The sequence below is a fragment of the Macaca nemestrina genome, chromosome 14 (genome assembly GCF_043159975.1).
Source record: "Macaca nemestrina isolate mMacNem1 chromosome 14, mMacNem.hap1, whole genome shotgun sequence".
NCBI lineage: Eukaryota > Metazoa > Chordata > Mammalia > Primates > Cercopithecidae > Macaca > Macaca nemestrina.
In genome coordinates, this window is record NC_092138.1 from 116045810 (window position 1) to 116062724 (window position 16915).

At 55.0% G+C, this 16915-nt stretch overlaps 1 long non-coding RNA gene across 1 annotated transcript; it reads left to right on the forward strand.

Moving 5' to 3' along the window:
• Positions 1 to 293: 293 nt before the first annotated feature.
• Positions 294 to 8691, forward strand: LOC139358338 (uncharacterized). The gene is made up of 4 exons (XR_011613111.1): positions 294 to 307; positions 2473 to 2691; positions 6946 to 7086; positions 8396 to 8691. It is a non-coding gene; the product is annotated as an uncharacterized lncRNA (long non-coding RNA).
• The last annotated feature ends 8224 nt before the right edge of the window (positions 8692 to 16915 follow it).

The window sequence follows — 16915 nt, forward strand, 5'->3', positions numbered from 1 at the left end:
CAAAGAGTGCTGGGATGAAGGTACTGAGTAGGCCTCCCCCAGCACCCAGGCCCAGGGGTTCTTAAATGGCGAGGTGGGGGAGCCTAACTCTGAATACTTTAAAGGGGGGATTTTCTCTATCCCAGGATTGCAGGGTGGGACAGGCCCCGCTCTGCTACACAACATGGTCTTTTCTTCCTCTCCCCTCTTCCTTCCTTCTTTTCTCCTTCCCCTTTCCTCTGTCCCAGCACTGTCACCTCCTCCCTGCCCAGACCCCTGGGCAGACAGCAACACTGCCCTTTACAAAGCCCCCTACCAGCTACAAAAGGTGAGGCGCTTATCAACCCTTACGAGGGAGCAGAGGGCGAGAGTGAGGACGTCGGGCAGCACCAGCCAGAGGGACAAACACATTCATGCTTGGAACTATTTGGAGGTCAGCCGGGGCCTGGAGGCAGAGGCACCTGGGGCTCCAGCAGGAGGTATCCCTCACCCTGAGGCCCACTTTAATTTCCCAGAGATAATAACACCGGCGCCGAGTATCTGCCAGGCACCTGAAGACGGATGACCAGTGTTTGCAGGGTAATAGTTTGTGTCAGAGTAAATTGGAATTTATACCCCAGGAGGCAGATAATCCCCTTTAGAACTCTCCAGCCTCCCTGGGACTGGAGGGGCTTTCACAGGCTGCTTGCTGAAGACATAAACAAAGACAGCTCCACAGAAGCACCCTGCTGGCCCGAGTCCTATTTTTAATATCTTAATTGAGTCTCCAAGCCCTAGAACACGGTGGCGCGACCAAATCTCCAGCCTCCACCTCCAGCTCTGTGTAGGAGAGAGGTCAACGTCACCTTCTGTGAAGCCGCGGAAAACAAATTGGGAAGTAGGGTCTGTTTGGGGGAAGGGGCAATTGCTGGTATTTTGGTGGTGGTTGTTTTGTTTTTGTTGTTTAGCTTTGTGTATATTTTCAAAGCTTATGAAAAGCTGAGAAAAATCCAGGTTCACGTTCTCACCTAAGTTAAACCAGTGGTTCTCAAAATCCCAAATTATTTTATTGCTTTTTGTTCCCCAGAACCAGCTCACAATCTGCTTTGTGCTTGATTTAAAGGCGCTGACAAGCTGCTGCCCGTTCCCCAGCACAGTGGCGAGACTGGATTGGGACTGTCATATATAATGCATGGAGTCGGGGCCGGGAGCCGTGTTGGATGCCTGTGTGATCCGCTTTGGAGCGCTGTTCCCAGAGCCATTGTGCAAACATATTTACTCTGCATAAAAGAATGGGATGAAGCTGCAAAGGACATTCATTCATCGAAGTGGATTTAATTTTTAAACTCGCATTAGGACAGGATTAACCTTGCTGAAGGGTATGGTGATGTGGGTGGAATGTATAAAACTAATCTAGGATCCACGTTGGTATGGGAGGAGCGCTGGGTGGAATTAAATATTTATTGCACATAAATGCCTTCTCCTCCACCTCCCTCACCCCTGCACAGTCACCTCTGTGTAGCGGGTTCTCTGCTACAGTAGAGGGCAGAGCACGGGACCGCAGCTTCTTCCATCCTCCCAGCACCCCGATCTGGTCATGGCAGTGACAAGAGACACCGGGGGGTGGGCACGTGGGTTTGCAGGCTCACACACACACACACACATGCATGCACACACGTACACACTCTGTCCCTGCCTGGGTTCTTTCTCTCCTTCTACAGAGGAGCACTCTCTCAGAGGCAGAGAGAGCCCAGCCAGCCATGGTCACCACTAAGTCACCTCCATCATACTCTGAGTTAGGGGGGCAAGTGAGCCTCCCATCCCCAGTGAAGAATCCTAGGGAAGAATCTGATTGGCTAGTCACCTGCCAGTCATCACAACTGAGGGAAATGACGGGTGGAGCTGCTGGGTGCAGACAATGACCAGGATGCAGGCAGGCTGACCATCCCATCGTTTTGCCTGGAACTGTCCCAGTATTGGCAATGACAGTCTCATGTCCCCAGGGCAAACCAGGGTGGCTGGTCACTGAAGTTCAAGTCTCTCTAGAAATTTCCACATCTAATGAGCAAGTTGGGTAAGTGGGCTATAACCTGTTTCTCAAGCACTTTATTTGTGTGATTTGCCCAGAAATTGCTTCAATAAGAGATGTTCAAAAAGGAACAACAAATAAGAAGTGAAACAGTGTCGGAGGGTACCTTGCGGTTTCTTCAGCAAAATGCACATCCCTCCGTTATCTTGTGGTTTAAACCAAAGCTGCCTTTTGGAAACTCCCACTGATTCCCCAGCCTCGTGGAGGGTGGCAGGTTCCTCTTTTAAGTGTTGCAGGCTAGGAGTTGCGTGGTTAATGCTGGGGTCATACACACTCTGTATTTGCTACCACAGCCCCCCACCGCTAGAAGTCTCCCAAGAGGAAATCGGTGGCGTGGTCACGCACAGCTCCTGTGCTCCTGATGGAGACTGTCATGGATCCAGGGCCATCTAGACATCTAGGTATTTTCGGCTTTCTTCCCTTAGGACGAGAGGACCAAGGCCTGAGCAGCCCCGAATCGCTCCCATGAGGGCCCAGACAGGCACGGAGGAGGGTGATTGGTCCCTGAGAATGTGGATGCCTGGAGCGGTGCATGGGGCTGTTTCTGCCTCGTTCTGAGCCTGCACTGGGGCCTCGGGTCCCTGCAGAGCTGGTGGCCCACAGCTGGTAGCACTGTCCAGGTGCAGGTTGCAATCATTTTCCATGTAAAGGATGTGCACGTGACCTAACAATAGTGGCCGACCTTCAGTAAGAGCCACCTGGGATGGTGCAGGTCACCGGACTGCCTTTCTTCACCCGTGTCCCATCCGCAGAGGGGAGGGGAGACTTCACTGTACATTTTACATTTGGGGAAACTGAGGCAACCTGGAGGCGGTCGCAGAGCTAACCATTAGCGGGAGAGCATCAGGCACATGAGGACCTGCAGCTTTGCAGGAGGAAGCCCCTGGTGCCCCCGAGTGTCCTCACGGGCACTCTCGGCTGGAGGTTCATCTTTCAAATCAGCTCTGCCTCCTCCAATCAGCTCCGTCTGGTTTAGCTCAGCTAACAGGATGCGTCAGCTTACCCAATTAAAACACTTTACACTCTCGGCCGGGCGCGGTGGCTCAAGTCTGTAATCCCAGCACTTTGGGAGGCCGAGACGGGCGGATCATGAGGTCAGGAGATTGAGACCATCCTGGCTAACCCGGTGAAACCCCGTCTCTACTAAAAAATACAAAAAAAAAAAAAAAAAAAACTAGCCGGGCGAGGTGGCGGGTGCCTGTAGTCCCAGCTACTCGGGAGGCTGAGGCAGGAGAATGGCGTAAACCTGGGAGGCGGAGCTTGCAGTGAGCTGAGATCCGGCCACTGCACTCCAGCCTGGGCGACAGAGCAAGACTCCGTCTCAAAAAAAACAAAAAAAACTTTACACTCTCACGTAAGGACTGATAAGCTTAACCTTTAGGGACAGGTTTGGTTTTGGTCTTGCGTCTTCCTGTCACAGGCTTCAGCTGTCGCATGGATGAGGAAGTCAGGGAGGTAACTGACCAGACCAGTGCACCTTCTCCTTGCCCCTGGCTGGCTAGCTGGGACTTTCCCCCTCTGCCTCTCCAACCTGAGGCTGGAAGGGGCCCATGGGCTGTGTTTGGGAATCTGGGAGGTTGCCAAGCCCCATGTATCAGGGTGGCTGGTTCTGTCCCTAAGTTGGAGCTCAGGACTGGCTTCAGCCAAGGCAGTGCCCACCCAGAGCCTTTGAGAGACCCCAGGTTGGGGTCCGTGGGGTGGGCCTGGCTCTTCAGGGAAGGCTGCTGTCAGGGAGCATGGGCCGCCGCACGCTCTCCTCCTGGTGTTGACAGTGACGGATGTGGTCAGGGCAGGACCCAGACAGGGAAGAGCTGAGGTTCCTGGCGGGTCACTTTGGCTCTTTCCTGCTCTGCTCTGTGGCTGCAAATACAAACCTGGGGCCCAGCAGGGACAGGCGTCCCCACCTGTCAAAGGCCTACAGGCCCAGAGAGGGGGACGCTGCTCCTCCCGGCCCTGGTGTCGGAAGCACGGGATGACTGGCCTTTGTCAAGAGGCGGAGGAGGGCGGGATGCCTGCTGGGCACGGGGACGCTCAACTTCCAAGCAGGTCTTGCTGCTCTCCTGCCCTGCAGGTGACAAAGCTGAGGCTCTGTTGGGAGTGGCAGTCTGCCCGTCATCCCTGGCAGTGGGTCACCATGGAGCCTGGCTCTGGGACCTGGAATTGGACCTGGGTTATGCAGCTGGCCCATGCGGGTGCTGGCCTTGCCTCTCTGGGCCTCCAAATCCTGAGCTACACAATGAGGACGAGGCCGGCTCTGCACTGAGAGCAAAGCTGATGGCAGAGGCCATGTACCGCAGGCCTGGACTCATCCACCTCACTATGCAGGCAGGTCCCAACCCCCAGAAGCTCCTGGAACTTGGAACTCTGTGCAGAAGCCCTCAGCAGAGCAGCCCAATTCTGCCTCTCCCAGCTTCCCCAAGAGCCTGCTACCTCATTTGCAGGGGCAGGGAAGACCATGACGCCCCCCACCCTACATCCAGGCTCCCCCACAATCCACAGACCTGTCCATTTCACCTTCGTCCACGTCCCTTTCCCCTGCTGCCACTGCCCAGGCCCAGCCGCCCCCAGCCCTCCACTGCTGGCACGCCTCTCTATCCCGGGCAGTCCTGCGCCACTGGGCCCAGCTGTGAGATGGAGCATAAGGGGCATGTGGCACCCCTGAGCACAGACCCTCCTGGGCTGTCCTGTTACAGAGAGAGGCAGATCGCCCTCCTCACAGCCTCTAGGCCCTCTGGGTCCAGCTGCGTTCCCTGCCCGACTCATCGTGTGAGTGCCAGGCATGGCCCTCGCCTGGGCACTCACCCTGCCACCCCCAGGACTCCCAGGGCCGGAGTCTCTGCCCTGGGCACTTGTATTTGCCTGATAACTGCTACTCGTCTTTCCATCTTGTCTGCCCCGGCCAGTCATAACCCTCCCGTCTCCCCACTGACAGGACACGCTGCACCTTCAGAATCCCACCGTGGCCCTGGGACCACTTCACGTGTCTCTCAGCACACTGAGGCCAGGCACTCAGGGATCACATCTCTTTCCTGAGCAATGTACCTACAACCGCTACTAAATGAATGATGAACGGACAAGTGAATGAACACAGGCAGGTCTCAGGAGGTCCCTCCAGTCCTAAAACTGACTCGGGAACTTGATGAATGCCAGTGGGTGATTTTCTGGCTCTGAAGGCAGATGGGGGGAGTGGAGGACTCAGCCCTGCGTGCGTGCAGTGACCCAGCACTAGGAGAGGTGGGTGGCTCTGGCGGGGTGGCCGCCTGCGAGATGCTCCCCGGGGCTTGCTGGGGAGAGGGATGAGTAAACATCAGTCAGAGTTTTGTGACAAAGCCTCTGCCAGGGGAAGCCCATGGTATCACGGAGACAAGACAAGGGCATCCACCACAGGAGGGTGGACATAAACAGGGTGGGCAGGTGTGGGCTTTGTCATTCATCACGGCCAGGGCTGGGAGTCCTCAGCGCTTCCAGCTCTGGAGACAGGCCCAGAGCCCTGGAAAGGGGAGCTTCCATCAGTCCACAAAGGGCTGGGCCAGGTGTCCAAGGCAGACATCCGGGGTCCTTCTATTTGAACTGATGGGTGGACACTCAGCTGCTGCGGGGGCTGGTCCAGGTTCCATCCCAGTCATGGCTGTCTATGCAGAACGTGGCACCCAGGCCCCAGGACTAGCAGATAATCCTTCAAGAGGGTCAGAAATGGTGTGCCGAGCACAATTCTCCATGAGACAGAGGCCTCTGGACACGGGCCTGAGGGGCCCACATTGAAATAGGACTCTCTAATCACAACTGGGCACCAATTGGGCACCGGCTTCCATGGCTGAGGCCTGCTGGCTTCTCTCTCTCAGTGAACCGTGCTCTCGGCAGCCTCTGCGTGACATCCCTCAAGGCCGCAGCCACCTCTTGCTCTGCATCCGGGAGCAGGAGTGTCCGGGGTGGAGGCTCTGCCGCCCCATGGGCTGTGGGACTGTCTGTGCCAGGAGGAAGGCCCCCTACCCGTGCCCGCTGTGTGCCTGCTCAGGGGTTGAGGCAGCTGCGCAGCTTATGAAGAGGATGGCACCCCCGTCCCAAGCTGCCAGGGTGCTCTGTGACCTCCTGTCCTTGGGCTCCTCTGCTGGTCCCCTCCCGTTCCTCCTAAGCCATCCTCGTGCCCTCCCCTTCTTTCCTGGAAAGCTTTGCATCCACTCATCAGAGCTTCACTGAGCACCCAGCCCGGGCCTCATGTGCCCCAGAAACACAGCCTTGAACACAACAGCAGGTTCCCTCTCAGAAGGTTCCCCACCTCCCCCTGGGCGGGGGAGAAGGAGACCAGCATTGGCATGCACTGTGGCAGGTGGAGATCAATTTGAAGAAAAGCAAAATGGGGCGGTGGTGGGCAGGGGACCGCAGGGGGTGCTATCTCAGAGCTCTCTGTAGGGGCGTCTGTGCAGAAACCCATTGCCATCACTTGTAGCTCATCTGTCCTTGTGGCAGCCCCGTGCCAGTTCTGCAGACCAAAGGACAAGGTTCAGAGAGGGTGAGCAGCTGGCAGGAGAACACACAGCAGCTAGTAGCAGGAGCAGAGCCCCGTCTTCCCTCTATCCGAGCCCTTTCCTTCTTGTTAGCTTTGCCCACCAAAGCCCTTCCCGTCTCCTTGCCTAGAGACAGTCAAGTGTGATGCTGTGTTCAGGATGACCCTGGCCAGGTGGAATAATTACAGTCCTAGGAAAAATGACAGAAAACAAACATTCCAAGATATTAGCGAGCCGGTGTGGCTTTTTCTACTGCTTTACATTATTTTCTTCTTACTTTCCAAATTTTATGCAGTGAGAATTTATTACTTTCATTACCAGGAGCAAAAAAATAGAAACAAACAAAAAACCCTGTCTGATCGTTCAGACTAGTTCAAATGCCTTCTTTTCTAGAACTGGGATGACCAGGACATCTGCGTGTGAAAGGCGTGAAACAAACCTTAACAGATACTAAAGAATGTCAGACAAGCAGAATGAGGATGGCCCCAAGCAAGGTGGACCCTGCCCCAGTTGCAGGGAACAGAGAGGCTGCAGGTCAGTGTTGAGTGGCCCTTTACAAAGGACCATGACCCAGGTTGGGGGCAGTGGCTCACATACTTCGGGAGGCTGGATCACTTGAGGTCACGAGTTCGAGACCAGCCTGGCCAACATGGTGAAACCCTGTCTCTACTAAAAATTAGCCGGACATGGTGGTGCACACTTGTAATCCCAGCTACTTGGGAGGCTGAGGCAGGAGAATAGCTTGAACCCAGGAGGCGGAGGTTGTGGTGAGCTGAGATTGCGCCACTGCACTCCAGCCTGGGCAAGAGTGAAACTCAGTCTCAAATAATAAAAACAAACAAACAAAAGAAAAAAACACATACACACACACACACACAAATCAAAGGGCCGTGACCCACAAGGACCTGGGACACGGCTTTGGCTAAGCAAGCCCGGGTGTCCAGTGGCTATGGCCCCAGGAAGGGTCAGCAAGGCAAGTTCCGTATCCCTAAGACTCTCCAATGACCGAGTCTTGAGACAGAAACAGACAGTAGGCTCAGCTCTCTGGAGGGCCCTAACCAGGACAACACAGGTCCAACTCCAGGCAAAGTCATGCTCCCTGCCCCGCTCTGCACCTTGGAGCAAGCTGTCGGAAGGGCCGAGGACTCCTCTCAGTAGGTTTGGGAGGAAACAGGACCGAGTTCTATTTTTTAAATCACAAAATTAGAGCCATTTCTGTCTCTCCCTGGGCTGTCCCCTCCGAACCTGGGAGGCCCCTCTCCAGCAGAGGCTGCTTTTGTTCTCTCTCATTCTAGAAAAACACTCCCGAGCCTTTCTCCTGCTGCAAAGAGAGCTTTGATTCTTTGCCGAGAATCTGTACCGCGGGCTACGAACGGGAGCGTTTCTCCGGAGGGGAACAGGAGGAGAATCATTTTGTCGACGGCAGGTAATTAAGTCGGCACGCAGAGAGGGAGGATGCGTTATGCGATGATTAATCCCCAAGACGGCAAGGACATTTTTCATCTTCAAATCTCTCCTCGGTGGTTCATGAATCATCTCAGCTCCTGGGAGAGAAGGGCTGGTGCTCGCCGTAAGAGCAAGGGAAACTGAGTCAGCCGTGCCCACCGCCCCCGCCACACGGCGCAGTGTGGAAGCAGCCTCGGGAGGGCGTGCTCTGGGAGACCACGGGGTTTCTCCCCAGGCACCTCGTCCATGTGGCTTCCTGCCTCCCCAGTCGCGTCTGGGCAGGAATTCAGGAATCAATAAAAATGTTATTTTAAATAAAAAGAAAGCCGCCCTGCTCTGCTTGGCACAGGCTGCCACTGACCGCCTTCTGCACCTGCTTTTGTTCTGTTTTTCTCAGGTACCTGCCCATTTCCAGCTCCCAGCCTCCCTCAGAACACAGACTGTCTTGCCATTTTCTTAGCGAGCAGTTTGCAGCGAAGTGCTATTTCGCTCTCAAACGCCTTCCTTTCCAATTGGGACAAACGGCTATGAATACGGCGCACCCTGTTTTGCATTCAAATTGTTGTGAAAGTTTTGCGGCCGTAAATAACAGGCTCTTGGTGCTCAAGACAGAATTATTATTACTTTTTTCTCAGTTCTCGGAACCAGTGATAAATTAAACATTTCTTTTGCCCCCGCCCCTTGCAGCTGGCAGGCAATGTGGAGTTGATTGCTCTGCCTCTGTCCTGACTGATGTGCCCCGAGGCTGGGAGAGGAATAAGACGACAGTGACTTGCCAGGGGCACAGGCACATGGGTGGGGAGCAGGTGTAAATGGGGGAGGGGGCACGTGCAGGGGGCTTTTCTGAGACAGGGCTTCTCTTCGGTGTTTTCTCTGGACAATCTTCCAATGATGAATAGAGTTTACCCTCAACGCTCAGAGGCTGACATTTGACATAGAGGGAAACTGAGGCACAGCGGAGGTCTCCAGAGAGATTCTCTGCCTACACACCGTTCCCTTTCCACAGTCCGCTCTGGGTCAGATCCTGGGAAGTGGTGTTTTTCCTCCGGGACGGGCGCTGGGCATGTGGATGTGGGAGAGCCTGGTTCCTGGGCCCTGCCAAGTGGAAATGGAGGGTGCCGTCCCTCTTGGACTAAAAGGATGAGAGCCTGGCAGGTGCACTGGCCTGACTCACGTTCCTGCTGCAAGGTCCTGAGCACCTCCTTGGAGCCTCGGTTTCCTCACCTGCAAATGGTCTTGAAGATGTTCAAATGCCTTCTTCCTTCCCAAGGTCCTGAAAATGGCCGAGGGAGGTCCGGGCGGGGAGGATTACATGAGACACATGGGATCCGCCGTGACTCAGACCACAGGGTCCGCCGGGCACCCTGCCCAGACTGCCCCCCACCAACAGCTGCCATGCACAGGTGGGTGGTGGAGGCTCCAGCCCCGCTCAAGCCTGCAGGCACACTTTCTCATCGACGGACCCTAACGCATCCCTGTCTGCGGGCCGGGCTGGCAGGGGGTTCAGGCCCACCTGCCCCGCAGCACCCCGCCGTTCTGCCTCCACCCTGTCTGCCTCGCTCAAGTGCACGACGGCCAGGTGGATGGACGACCCTCCCAACCTCACCTGCCAGGTTTCCCGGAGGGAATGCAGCCCCTACTGGATCTTACTAGACCTGGGTTCTCAGATGACCCTTCCACATGAGAAAAGAGTCCGGGGCTGATGGGGGCATCGCAGCTTCCTGGGACCCTGCAGGAGACGGAAGAAGCCAGGGTGCTCATCACACAGGCCTCCAGCTTGCTCCAGGGGCTGGACCTGGGGACCAGCCTCGGGGATGGGCTCTTCCCTCTCCCACTCCCTCTCCCCGTCTCCCAGCCCGCCAGCCCCTCCCAGGTGGAGGTGGGAGTAAGATGCCCCCCATGGAGTGCCTTTTTCTGTAGCTTGCAGAGCTGGGAGTGGCGGAGACAGGGCTTTGTCTAATAAGAGGAATCCATCTAGTTTGCTAAACCTCTTTCCCCTCTGGCGTCCTGCGGCTCCTCTCCAGGGAACTTGGCCTGGCCCGGCCTGCAAGCGGCGCCTCCTCCCAGCCCCACCCTGCCTTTTGTCTTTTGTCTCTAATATCTGCGTTCCTCCTGCGTGTGCTTTGCTTCTTTCTGCTGCTCGCTGGCTAATAGGATCGAGCGGGAAGGCGCCAGGGGAGCCGGCAGCCTGGCCTGGGAGGGGCTCTCACTCTTCCTCTGCCAGGAGCCTTACTGAGTGCAGGGTGTTTGACTTCAGAAGCGCGTCCCCACGGCTTTCCTTTCCGCCTTCGTTCTGGGACTGATTTGTTTACTTATTTCAGAGTCTTGCGGTCCCTCTTTCTGGAGGGGTTTGCTGGATCACAGCTCCCCATTGCCCCGGGCCTAGTGTGTGGAGAATGTGGGTATGAGAGATACTAACATAGGCAAAGTCGGCTCATCTCATCCAACTTCACCACCCTGCACATTGCAGCCCCATAGTGCAGTGTAAAGATGGGAAAACTGAGGCCCAGGGACTCAGGAGAAATGGAATGAGTGGAGGTTGACGCTGAATTGGACCCGGATCTGAAAGGACACAAAGATAGATGTGTACCCGCCCCCCACCCGCTACACCCTTGTTCTGCTCTCTAATCTTTGCACATACCAGAGATTTCGTAAGTTCTGTGAGTACCTGGTTTTCTGCACGTACCAGAGATTTTGTTTTGCACATACCAGAGATTTTGTAAGTTCTGAGGCAAGGTCACAAGACGTGTTTAAGTAAGATAAACTCTTGCTGCCATAAACCTGCTCTCCCGCCACAAAGTTTGAACCAAAATATCAGAAATGGCAGGAACCAATCATAGTTAGCCAAATCGCCTTGTTCAAACTCCAGCCAATCATACCTCTAATTTGTATAATGATTCTATGCCTACTTTCCTTAGACTATATAACATTGTTCGGAGCTCAGTGGGGGAGCTCTCCTGCCCGTCTTGTTTCACGACCAAGTGAGAGCTCCAGGTTCGAACCTGTAATAAAGATCCTTGCTGCTTAGCTTTGACTCTGGACTCTGGTGGTCTTCTTCGGGGAATAAACGGTCTGGGCATAACAGATCCTCCTGTCCCAAGGCTGCGTGCTGCCCCGAGAGTTCCTCGGATGGAGAAGTGCTCCCTGCCCCTCCCTGCTCCATGCCTGGCTTAGACACAGGGCACCCCTGCTCATGCTCGAAATTCCAAGCTTAGCCAACCTCCTCTGTCCGGCATCGCCCTCGCACCTCCTCCTGAGGGACACACAGACCCTGCGTATGGGTGTCCTCACTGCAGGTCTCCCTACCTGGCAGGCGGGGAATGTTTGGGGGGCAGGTGGTGGGCGAGGGGGAGATACAGTAGGCAGGGATTTCATGAGGAAGAAAACCAGTAAGCAGGTCGACAAACCCTCACCTGTGTGAGCTTGCACACCTTTTGTCACTGGAAAGCCTGACCTTAACCTTGCACTTGTAAGATCTGATCCTGGCCCTCAAAGAGCATGGAGATCCTCTTTATACAAATGGGAATACTAGGTATGGAGCTCGAGAGGATTGACCCAGGCCGCCTGGCTGGTTGAAGGTAACGTCCTGGGTTCCTAATTTCTGCCAGGAGACCCTTGCTCCATTCTCTTCCCAGGGCAGAGCCGCACTTGGTCCTGGGGAAAGTCACCTGGAGAGCAGAGGGAGGACAGTGGAGGGCGGAGGGCAGAGGACAGAGGGCAGAGGGCAGAGGGCAGGGCGGAGGGTGGGAAAGCCCTCCGTCACCTCTGCCCACGCAGCCTACCCCGTCCCCAATTCACAAGACAGTTAACTTGGTTCTTGCCCTGAGCCAGGCCCTGGCCCGGAGCCTGGGGCCACAGGTGCCCTCAAATGCACATGGGACTCAGGTTCACGAGCAGTGGCCTCACGGCAGGAGGGTGGTCACCGTGGGCTGGGGAGGCTATGTGGCTCCTCTGGCAGCTCCCCTGCGAAAGCCAAGGTCAAAGAGTGAGTTGAGTGTGTCTGACCCTCTCCCTCTCCGCTCAGGGCCCAGAGCCGCCCAAACAGGCAGCCGTGACTCTGACGAAGCCACCTGGTGCTAGGGGCGTGGGGTGGGGTTGGGGGCACCAGTGGAAGCCCACTGCTTGGTGGTCCCAAATGTCACAGTCTGCGACCCATGAAGGATGGCTGGGCCACTCCTTGGGACAGGGTTACACCAGACACACACACACAGACATATTCACACCAGACACACACAGACACATTCACACCAGACACACACACACAGACACATTCACACGAAAAACACAGGCACATTCACACCAGACACACACACATTCACACCAGACACACAGACACTTTCACACCAGACACACACAGACACATTCACACCAGACACACACAGACACATTCACACCAGACACACACACAGACACTTTCACACCAGACACACACAGACACATTCACACCAAAAACACAGGCACATTCACACCAGACACACACACATTCACACCAGACACACAGACACTTTCACACCAGACACACACACAGACACTTTCACAACGGACACACAGACACTCACACCAGACACACACACAGACATATGCACACCAGACACACACACACGTTCACACCAGATACACACACAACCATTCACTTCAGACAGACACAGACACATTCACACCAGACACACACAGACACATTCACACCAGACACACACAGACACATTCACACCAGACACACACACAGACACTTTCACAACAGACACACAGACACATTCACACCAGATACACACACAGACGCATTCACACCAGATACACACATACACACACACACAGGCAAAGACACATTCACACCAGACACACACACAGACACTTTCACAACGGACACACAGACACTCACACCAGACACACACACAGACATATGCACACCAGACACACACACACGTTCACACCAGATACACACACAACCATTCACTTCAGACAGACACAGACACATTCACACCAGACACACACACAGACACTCTCACAACAGACACACAGACACATTCACACCAGATACACACACAGACGCATTCACACCAGATACACACATACACACACACACACACACAGGCAAAGACACATTCACACCAGACACACACACAGACACTTTCACAACGGACACACAGACACTCACACCAGACACACACACAGACATATGCACACCAGATACACACACACGTTCACACCAGATACACACACAACCATTCACTTCAGACAGACACAGACACATTCACACCAGACACACACAGACACATTCACACCAGACACACACACAGACATATGCACACCAGACACACACACACGTTCACACCAGATACACACACAACCATTCACTTCAGACAGACACAGACACATTCACACCAGACACACACAGACACATTCACACCAGATACACACAGACCATTCACTTCAGACAGACACAGGCACGTTCACACCAGACACACACAAAGATACATTCACCCCAGATACACACATACACACACACACACACACACACACACACAGGCAAAGACACATTCACAACAGACACACAGACCATTCACACCAGACACACACACACGACACAGACACACCCCTGCACACAGCCACTGTACTCATGCATGCCTGGGCACACCTGCTTGCACGCTCACACTTGCTCACCCCCACACTCCCCTGCTTCCTCGCCCACTTTCTCTCCTGGTCCTGCAGCGCTTGTTCCCACTAGGTCACTGGGGGGCCAGGAAGAGCCAATCAGGCCTGCCGCCATCCCCACCCCACAGAGTGATGCCACGTGCCCAGAGCAGTGGGCGTGGGAGGCAGAGCCTGGAGCTCCCAAAGCCGGCCGCCCACAGCCTCGCCTCCAGCCATGAGGGTGCGGAATTCTCCCCCACCCAGCAGAGGCTCCGGCCATCTGTCTCCAAGGATGCTGGGGGCGGACAGGCTGTGCCGCTCTAGGGCTGCTCCACTTGACGGACAGCAGTGTCGACCACCCACGTTTGCTCCACAGACTTCCACACCCCTCCCCACCCAGCAGCCCGGGGAAGGCAGGCTGGAGGTCCCTGCATGACAGGTGAGGAGAGCGGAAGGGAGCCCGGCGCTCTGAACACCACCCCCAGCCCAGCTGCACGTCAGGACCCCACACTGGCCTCTTACATTCGGAAGCCGAGCCCCACCCAAAACCCAGCCATCAAAGTCTCTGGGGGCAGCACCAGCAGGGCAGAGGGCACTGGTTCCCTTAGAATGTGCTAGAAGGCTTATCCTCAGGCGTCCTTGTCCCCACACTGCCCGGCGCCGCCCGCCTGCTCACTTGCAGGTGACCCTAGTTTCTCAGCGGCTTGGTAGCCTCGCGGGTTTTGTAACACTGACATCACGTGTGTGAGATCATTGGCTTGGAAGATTCAGCTCAGAATTGGACAGAAGGGCCCTGCCCTGCCAGGGACAGCTGCAGGTCCTTGTCACCTGCAGCTGCGTGAGAAACTAAGGTTCAAACCGATCTTCCTGACCTGAAAAGCAGGTCCTGCTCCGTTACCCCTTTGCCCAGGCTCTCCGTCAGCCGGGTCAGGGCAGCCGGGTCAGTTACTCTCGTTTCCAGAGGAGGCGAGAGGCAGCACGAAGGCCATGGACAGCAAGCCTCGGGGCCACAGCACAGCCTCCGATCGTTGCTGACACCCCTGTGCCTCCCACAGCCCTTCCCAGGAGAGCCACGACAGCGCTCACCCCACTCCCAGGGTGCTCACCTGGGACCTCCTCACCTCTGCAACTGCCCTGGATGTCTCCAGCCCTGACCCTGGCCTGGCAGTGCTGGCGGACAGGTTGCAACCAGTCCATCTCCCCAGGGGTGAGAGGGGCCCATCACCGGCCACCCACAGGGATTCCTGGGTCTGTTTTGTGGAGCAGCGTCCAGGGTTCCCTTCATGTCCTTTAAATCTGCGTGAACCTGACCGGCACACTCGCTCCAGGGCCACGTGTTCTGTAAGCACTGAACGCCGTGCTGTTAACCAAGGTTATGTCAAGAAGCGACTACGTGGCCAGGAAATAGATTTTGTATAGTTAGGTGCTGTTAGGATAGAGACGGGTTTTCGTCTGCGGCTCCTGGCTTATAACTCCCATAGCACTTGTTCCCATTTGCGTTAGAGTGTTGAGGGTGTTGGGCCTCATGGGCAGCCTCTGACCTCTCCTGCCCTCCTTTTGCCTGCCCCAAGGCGGCACCCTAAACTTCTCCCGCCTTTCGGATTGTGGGTCTTAAGACCCTCTCATGAGAGGGTCCCATCCTACGCCAAGGGGGGAGGAATGCTGACGTCATGAAGCTTCCCTAAAATCCCAAGAGGACTCGGGATGAGGTTCCTGGAGGGTGGTGCAGCCAGGAAGCATGTGGGAGCTCTGAGTCCCTTCCTCCCGCCTCAGCCAATGTGGGGAAAAGAAAGAGAGATCAGCCTGTTACTGTGTCTATATAGAAAGAAGTAGACATAAGAGACTCCATTTTGTTCTGTATTTGAGATGCTGTTAATCTGTGACCCTACCCCCAACCTTGTCCTTGCAAGAGACATGTGCTGTGGTGACTCAAGGTTTAATGGATTTGGGGCTGTGCAGGATGTGTCTTTGTTAAACAAGTGCCTGAAGGCAGCTTGCTGGTTAAAAATCCTGCCCGTCCCTGGGCAATGGAACATCTCGGTGTGAGACCCGATTGTATGCTCTGTTTACTGAGATAGGACTTGCTGGCGGGACTTGCTGGTGCAATGCTGCTAAGAGGTTTATGGAGATGTTTGTATATGCGTATCAAGGCACAGCATTTGCCTTTGAACTTATTCATGTCACAGAGATCTTTGTCCATATGTCTTACTGCTAATTTTCTCCCTTCGATGATCCTATTGTCCTGCCACTCCCTTATCTTTAAGATGGTAAAGATAATTCTCAATAAATACTAAGAGAACTCAGAGACCGGTGCTGGTTGGGTCCTCTGTAAGCTGAGCGCTGGTCCCCTGGGCCCACTTTTTCTTTCTCTCTACTTTGTCTCTGTGTCTCATTTCTTTTCTCAAGTCTCTCGTTCCACCTAACGAGAAACGCCCACAGGTGTGGAGGGGCAGGCCACCCCTTCAAGCCTATGCGTCTCTTCATCTGTGTCCTTTGCAATAGTCTTTTTCATTAATCCGTAAATGTAAGTGTTTGCCTGAGCTCTGCGAGCTGCCCCAGCAAATTAACAGAATCGGAAAGAGTGGGTCATGGGAACACCAACCTGAAGCTGGCTGGTCACAAGTTCCAGGGGCCCAGACTTGCGGCTGGTGTGTGTAGGGGGCAGCCTTGGGGGTCATAGAAGTCTTGTCCTGTGTTGATGACTGTTGAAGTGTGACAGTAGAGGATAAACACAGTTCAGGCAAGAGGTTTCCCTGCACAAGTTACGAACCACATGACCTGGCACAACTTTCCCGACCTGTGCCCCTTCCTCGCCTACTGGGGGGTAATGAGATCAATGTCCTAGCCTGAGCAAGAGCCCAGAAGGCGGCTGGGTGCATGGGCAAACCTCGAGAAATGTGAGCTTGTATGTGAGGCATATGACATGCTGACAGCGTGCCATGTCCATGGTGCCACGCCCCCGTGCAGCTTTGAGTGCAGTGACTTTCTGATTATAAAGGCCCTGCGTGCTCAGTAAAGAGTCTGGAGAAAAGCAGAAAATTTAAAGAACATGAAGAACTGCCCAGAAATAACAACTATGAACGTTTCAGAGGCCCCTCATCCTTTTCGTGTGTACACTGTGGCATAGCTACACCGTCCCCTGCCTGGGGTCCCGGAACATGAGAGCAGCCACTGCCACCCTGACTCATGCGTGTCCTCAGCTGGGCTCCTGTGCCGACCACAATCCCATTCCCTGATGACAGCCGGCCAGTCTGCCAGGATATTCCTCCTCGGCTCAGGACGGCCC